This window comes from Sinocyclocheilus grahami, unplaced genomic scaffold (assembly GCF_001515645.1).
Source record: "Sinocyclocheilus grahami isolate Dianchi unplaced genomic scaffold, SAMN03320097.WGS_v1.1 scaffold426.1, whole genome shotgun sequence".
NCBI lineage: Eukaryota > Metazoa > Chordata > Actinopteri > Cypriniformes > Cyprinidae > Sinocyclocheilus > Sinocyclocheilus grahami.
The window spans coordinates 1,556,859-1,565,115 of record NW_015505605.1 but is presented as its reverse complement, the minus strand read 5'-3'; the positions used below and the strand labels follow the sequence as shown (position 1 = coordinate 1,565,115).

The 8,257-nt window shown below is 40.2% G+C and overlaps 1 pseudogene; it reads left to right on the top strand.

The window, feature by feature from the left end:
- Positions 1-2,595: 2,595 nt before the first annotated feature.
- Positions 2,596-8,257, top strand: part of LOC107551547 (proteasomal ubiquitin receptor ADRM1-like) — a 7,566-nt pseudogene continuing 1,904 nt past the window's right edge.

Here is an 8,257-nt window from a genome sequence, read left to right as displayed (position 1 = left end):
ATATATATATATATATATATATATATGTTTATGTGCGTGTGTGTGTTATAATATCTAACAATCAATAATATAATATAATATTATTTCTATTTTTTGGCACAGGGCAAGGTTTTTTTTTAGGGATGCACGATATATCGGCCACCATATCGGTATCGGCCCATATCGCCTCATTTTTTCTGTTATTGGTATCGGCCTGATAAGAAAATTTGGCCGATATCTTAAAGCCGATAAATAATGCATTATTTCCTTCAGAGACACTTCAGATGTGCGCTGTTCGTTTGCAGCCTTTTGTGCAATTGTACGTTGTAATATTGTGTTTATTTGATGTATATCTGATTTATCTCATATAGAATGCGTTTGGTTAAGTTAAAAGAGCGCTTCAGTTTACCGGTGATCATCTTTAGCTCAGCACACGCAGCTCAAACAGCAGTGCACAACATTAATAACTATGATTGGGAATGTTGTGTATATAACATTCTAATGAGAACATTATTATAATAAAACGTTGTGCATTCTTTGGGTTTAGTTGCTGTGTTTCAGCGCGTTGTTATGGGAAGAGCGCATCCACAACAGGATCACACATTCTGACTATAGCATGCAATAACTGCGTCATTTTGTACATATATAAGTTGTAATATTATGTTTATGTTGTATTAATATTAATCTCAGGATGCATTTCCTTGAGTTAAATAAGCTGCCAGCAAAACGCTTCAGTTTACCGTGTTCATTCAGCTCTTCAGCTTCAGCTTGAGCTGCAGCTCAATGGCTGCTATTTAAAACAGTGGTATTCATTTGTTACTTTTTCAAAATCATTGATTATATTATTAATAACAACAACCACTTGTATTTTTCTCTTATTATTTTCATCAACAATATGGTTTAGTAATTAAAATCATTTAATTATTGTCCGTGCAGAGGCTATTCCGTTTTATTGATCTATGGCGCATTCATTTTGATTCTTTACACGTGTAATGATGTCCAGTGACTTGTTTGCATTATTTATGCATTATTTTATTTATTTGTAAGACTTTTTTATGACTAAATTTGGTAATGGGAGAGTAAAAATATTTTTAAAACGTACACCGTTCAAACTAGGCTGCTTATGTTGAAGTGTTTAGGATGTGGCTTTTAATGATGAGACCTTTTTTGTAATCAGGCTCTCAAAAAGTATATAACAATTTGGATATAGATTTATCGGCCAACATATCGGTTATCGGCTTTCAAAAATAAAGAATAATCGGTTATCGGTATCGGCCAAAATTTTCATATCGGTGCATCCCTAAATTAAATCTTTTATTTTTATTTTTCGATAGCGATACTGAATGCATGTTATACATGCATTGCACTTATAGAAATGTGGTTTTGTACACACTAAGTGGAACTGTTGATGTACCAGATTGAAAGCTCGTTTTCCCCTCTTTTTGCATTCTCGTTAGTCTTTTTGAACGATTCATCAAAACTTTTTCATATACTGCAAATTGGATCTTACAGTAGATGAAAAGCGTTAGAAAATAAAAGTCTGAATTAAATAGTAAACTTGGTATGCAACAATATACAAAATACCAATTGAGCTTATCTTTGATGGCGCGCTCAAGGACTGCCTATGGGAAGCCAAACGACCCAAATGTGGGACGAAACGGCGAGGTATTCAAGTGTTCGCGCCGACTGGACAGCGCAGAGAGGACGTGTTTACTAGCGCCACCGAGCTGACAGCGCGGCGCGGATCAGTTACAGAAGCGCAGCGCGAACATTACTCTTCTTCTTCTTCTTCATGTTTTAAGGCAGGTGGAATCCAACGTTAAGGTGCATTACCGCCACCTACTGTGCGAACATTACTCTCCGCAGAAGTTCGTGTTTTTTCCCTACCGTTTCGTCCCACATTTGGGTCGTTTGGCTTCCCATAACTGCCCTCCAGAGGGCCAACATGTTTGGGGTCCCAAAAACCCAAATGACTTTAATTAATAAATAATTGCAGTGATCATTTTTCCTGCAAATTCATGTAATTTTAATTGGTTTTAGAGGTGTGTTTGTTCAGCAACAAACACATAAATGGGTATACATAAACAAGTTATCAAAAGTAGGTTAGACATTTCTTTTTAAACTTAAACTTATTAATGTTTACTAGAAAAACAACAGAAAAGCAGTGCAGCGAAAGCCCCGTTCTTTACGAACGAATAAATGACTGCTTTCTTCTTGTATCTGCACCCTTCCATACTGTAATAGATACTGAGCAATAAATGATTTCTGATTCCCAATAAGAGGCTTTTGGAGTGTGTTAAATGGCCTCACTGGTCTTCTCTAGGCAGCAGTCTGTGTGTTTGTCAGGTTTTGTGTGTCATGTGAATGAGGCGGAAGTTTGATGTTGACAGAAGAGAATATTAACCTGTACATTTTGTTCTCAGTCGTGAAAACTAATTCGTGGCCAAGATATCCTCAGGACAAAGTGCTACTAACGTTCTTTGCATCACTGTAAAATGTACCGTGTAGACATTCCATTGAATTAGGTGAGTGTGCATAAAAAGAAAGGCACAAGAATGACATGCTATTCAGCCAATCAAATGCTTCCTTACGCACGAACGTGACCAATAGGAACACGACTGACAGGATACAGGAAGTCTCATGCCACTCTCCAGCAGTCTATCTGCAACTCTTCAGCAAGTGTCCCTTAAAAAGACCCATATCTGCTGAAGGAATCCGCGAAAGACTGAACGTATCCACCGGTATGATACACTTTTATTGCAATATGTTATTGTCAGATTTACAGCGGCGTGATGCGTTTAAATACGCATCGGAAATAAAATGCACAGTCACTGTTGAGTTGTTTAAATGGCAGCTAATGCTAATATAGCGAAGTGCTTCAGAAGCCAAACAATAAAAACATGATTACATCTTCAACCTGAGGGTGAAACTGTTAATTATGGTGCTATATTATATCTTAAGTTAACATGTAAATGTATATTTGTACATGTGCAAGCCAGTTGTTGTCTTTTGTAGCTAGCTAGAGTGCTAATCTTGCTGAGTAACTGTGCTCACATCTTTAAGCTTCATGTTGTTTGTCAACCTCGTGATGAAGGTGAGCACTGAGCTACCTGATAAAACCGTTGAAAAAGAGCTTGAAATGATGTTTTGTGTTTTAAACTTTTTTTTATAACTGTTTGCCTTGTCTGTCCAGCAGTGAGGATGTCATCTGGAGCTCTGTTCCCCAGCCTGGTGTCTGGCTCCCGCAGCTCGTCCAGTAAATATCTGGTTGAGTTCAGGGCTGGTAAAATGACCCTGAAGAGCAGCACAGTGACCCCGGACAAGCGCAAAGGCACTGTCTACATCCAGCAGACAGATGACTCTCTCATCCACTTCTGCTGGAAGGACAGGACCTCTGGAAATGTGGAGGATGTGAGGGCTGTTTGCTGTTTAGCATGCAACCGATGATGTTTTATATGGATATCAAAGTCTGATTGTTGATTTTGTGTTTCAGGATCTGATAATATTCCCGGATGACTGTGAGTTCAAGCGGGTGAACCAGTGCACTACAGGACGCGTGTATGTGCTGAAGTTCAAGGCGGGCTCTAAAAGGCTGTTCTTTTGGATGCAGGTGAGTAAAAGATTGCAGAGCACAGTATTTCGTGATGCTCATGCAGCATTTCAGATTTGCTTTGTCAGAATATAACGAAATGCTGCACTTAGAGGGAATTGTGATACCTGATCGGCTCAAGTCACATTTGTGCTTGCTGTTCCATCTCTCTAAAGGAGCCGAAAACAGATAAAGATGAGGAGTACTGTCGCAAAGTCAACGAGTACCTGAACAACCCCCCCATTCCAGGCGCTCTGGGCAGCGGAGGAGGTAGTGGCCATGAACTCTCTGCTCTTGGTGGTGAGTGATAGAAGATGGAGAACATGCGTCTCACTTTGGGCCTGTCCTAATACCCACACTTGCAGTCTTGGCTACTTGGGAGCGTGTGTGTATACACGAGTCAGGGATGCATGCTTGTCACTTTTCAGCAAAAAATCATAATGGGTCTTTTGTGTGAGTATGTAGATTAGTTGATTTGTTAATCAGTTTTTGAAATTGGGGTGGAGGTTAGAGCTGTCAAAAAAAAATTAGAATTTCGAATATTCGTCGAATTTAAAATAAAAATCCACGTTCGAATGCAAAAACGTTGCGTTCGAATTTTAGGGGTGCGTTAAGGAGGCAGCCTTATCAGTGGCGCACGAGATGCGATGACGATGTAAGTGTCGTTGCATTATAATGTATTTGGTATCCTGTCCAGTTGAAGCCACTGGATGCGGCGCTGCATGGTTCATTACAAATATAGCGGAAAAAGAGAACATCAATGCGGAGAAGATCTTGTTTACGTCAAAACTGAAACCAAGCCGTTCACACAGAACGCATATTTTGCGCATTTTCTAGAAGGACATCTATCACTGTTGCACTCGCGTCTCGCACAAAAGAGAAAGCCATGTTTAGAAAGCCATGTAAAATGAATGCAAGTTTAACTTTGAAAAAAACATATCTTAAGACTTTATGACTGGGTTTTTTCCTCATCCCACTGCAACTCGTGTTTTTAAATGAAAAATGTACTCTGTGTGATTGGCTTTCGGCCGATGCATACGTACAGGATGCTGTTTTGTTTATAGTTGTTTAAGCAACTTAATTGTAATTTGTTTATAAACATTATGCACTTTTTTCACAGATAGTCATGTTATCTTATGCTTTGAATAAACGTGCATTAGTAATATTTTGCTCGATGCGCCCTCTTGTGGCCTCACAAGAGAAGCCAAAAGCTTTTCTTCACCCTAACTGAAATTATGCATTTTAAATTCGAATTTTGATAATATTTAAGTACAAAATTACTTAATAATTACTAATTAAGTACAACCCGCTCTAAGGCCTATATGTGTGCGCACTTTAGTTTCTATTTACAGAGGCAAATGTTTCTATTTACAATTTGTTTTTGCAGCATCACAGACATGTCAGTTGAAAGCAATGGCCAGTAGGCCTGAGGCAGGGTCGCGCCATATTTAATTGCTGTCAGGAATGAAAACGAGGCTGTGTGTGATAGAAGTAGTCTGTTCGATGGATTGTACTGCTGTTCAATAACATACAGCTGACAAAACTTCTTTCTGAAAAACAATTTCAGTAGACCAAAGCCTTACGAAACCGTTTTGAAAATTGTGAATTGTGAAAATTTTGATCTAGGATGCAATGCTGTGAGCAAGTCTGTCCCTCACAGCCTCGTTTTCATCCATGTGAAATTCAGTATGGGATCGAAGGTCTGTAAGAGGTGTTAAAGTTAGTCAGATTTGCCCAATACCACCCAAAATGCTGAATGATCTCACTGACTAGTTCTACATGCTTGCGGATCCTTTTGTTGTAACAGAGTGAAGATAGGATTTAAATAAGAGATTGATTGTGCAGTGTACAGCATGAGCTCATACTGAACTGAAGTGATTGACGGCTTCTGTGATTTACAGTATAGAGAGCGCTTTTTGCTTGCTTTTCTGTGTATAATGCCTTAGCAATTTAAATAAGTTTTGGGAGTGAGTCCACTTATATTGTTGTGTGAGTCACTCCTGAAATTGTGATGATTGATCACAAAAGATAAAATACATATCTCAAATGTAGACCAATAGACCTGCCACAGCAAACATCAAAACACACCTGTGCTGAATACATTTCTTTTTTAGATATAGTTGGATACTATACTTAAGTCACTCTCATTTCAATTTATTTAACTTAAGAAATATTTGAAGGTATTTAAAAGAATAGTTCACCCAAAAATGAAAATGTTGTCATGAATTACTTACCCTCATGTTGTTCCAAACCCGTAAGATCTTCATTCATCTTTGGAACACAAATTAAGATATTTTTGTCACCCTATAGCGCCATTTTGGAGAGTACGTGAACAACGAATGCTCTTCTGTGTCAGCAGCACCACATGGATACCTTGTTTACGCTTTGATCTGAACGTATGGTGCTGCATCCATTGTTTCCATTCAGTGGATACTCTCCAAAATTGCACCAGACGCGGAAGAGACGAATTGTTGAATAAAGTCGTTATTTTTGTTACCTTTGCACACAAAAAGTATTCTCGTAGCTTTGTATAAATTACGGTTGAACCACTGATGTCACATGAATTATTTTAACGATCTCCTTACTATGTTTATGAGCCTTGATTCTGGTCCTTACGCTTGATCGTGTAAGGACCCTTGCTGTCTATGGGCGGGTCTGGGAGCCCCTCGGATTTCAGCAAAAATATCTTAATTTGTGTTAGATATTTTTGTCACCCTATAGCGCCATTTTGGAGAGTACGTGAACAACGAATGCTCTTCTGTGTCAGCAGCACCACATGGATACCTTGTTTACGCTTTGATCTGAACGTATGGTGCTGCATCCATTGTTTCCATTCAGTGGATACTCTCCAAAATTGCACCAGACGCGGAAGAGACGAATTGTTGAATAAAGTCGTTATTTTTGTTACCTTTGCACACAAAAAGTATTCTCGTAGCTTTGTATAAATTACGGTTGAACCACTGATGTCACATGAATTATTTTAACGATCTCCTTACTATGTTTATGAGCCTTGATTCTGGTCCTTACGCTTGATCGTGTAAGGACCCTTGCTGTCTATGGGCGGGTCTGGGAGCCCCTCGGATTTCAGCAAAAATATCTTAATTTGTGTTCCGAAGATGAATGAAGGTCTTACGGGTTTGGAACGACATGAGGGTGAGTAATTAATGACAGAATTTTTAAATGTAAATAAATAAACAACTACCCTCCTTAAAGGAATAGTTCACCCTAAAATGAAAATTCTATTTATTTGAGGTCGTTCAAACTGCACAAGACTAGCCAAGATCTGAAAACGCCAAAGCTCACACTAAATCCACAGTCTGCTTCGGGTGTATTTGAGGCGAACGTATCCCATCATTAGGTTCAGGAACTGTTCAGGATGTGCCCTGAGATTTTGAGAAAAACTACATTAAATTAGATATTACATATAATTTGTGCAGGTATGATTGTGGATTTTGTAAAAGATTTGCAACTGCTTTTCTTTTATCACTTAATTAGAAGCTCCACAGTTACTAAACTGCTGTCTGTTGCATAAGAACTACCAAACAGGCATTGAGAAGTTTACTTTAAAGTATTGAAAATCAAAATGTGCTGTTTAAAAATTGTTGCTTGGGTTTTAATTGTTTTTACAACACTGTTTTGTAAGTGTGTTCCATCAGGTTATCTGTTCTATGCACACTTGTAAGTCGACAAGTGGTCAAGTTCAGTGAATACAAGTGTCGGTTTTGGGACAGGCTCTTTGTCAAGAAGAGTACTAAGTGAATTTCCCTTTTGTACATGTCATTTTCTATAAGGAGAAGGTGGTCTGCAAAGCCTCCTGGGTAATATGAGTCACAATCAACTCATGCAGCTGATTGGACCAACAGGACTGGGTGGACTTGGTGAGTTTTATTATTAGCTCTTTATTTGAAAGTAATATTCTACGTCCATGATTGTAAATGCTATTTGAACTGGGCCATATTGCAAATAAGTATATAAGTTTATTTTAACTAAAGGTGCTCTGGCTGGTCCAGGACTGGCCGGTCTGTTGGGCAGTGGAGGTCCTGCTACCAGCAGCTCAACCTCGAGGTACATCTTTTGATTTCTCCATGCTTATTTCTGGCGCTATGTTCACGCATCTTACTGATTTGATTTATTATCCCTCTCCTGTATACACAGCTCCCGCAGCCAATCGGCAGCAGCCACTCCCTCCTCTGGATCGGCCGCCCGTCTCAGCTCCACCCAGGCACCCACCACACCCGTCACCCCTGCTGCTACCTCCACCAGCTCGCCCACGGTGACCCCCACCACCCCTGCTGCCCAGACTCCCTCCATGCCTGCGGGATCCCCCTCCAGCACGCAGCCCATCCAGCTGAGTGACCTCCAGAGCATCCTGGCCACCATGAACGTGCCTGCCATGGCCGCAGAGGGGCCGGGAGGTGAGACTCTGACAACTGATGTACCTTTCATTAGTGCAGTCATGTCCTAATGGTTAGAGAGTCGGACTTGTAACCTGAAGGGCGCGGGTTCGAGTCTCAGGGCCGGCAGGGATTGTAGGTGGGGGGAGTGAATGTACAGCGCTCTCTTTCACCCTCAATACCACGACTGAGGTGAGACCCTTGAGTAAGGCACCGAACCCCCATCTGCTCCCCGGGCGCTGCAGCATTGGCTGCTCACTGCTCCGGGTGTGTGTTCATGGTGTGTGTGTGTGTG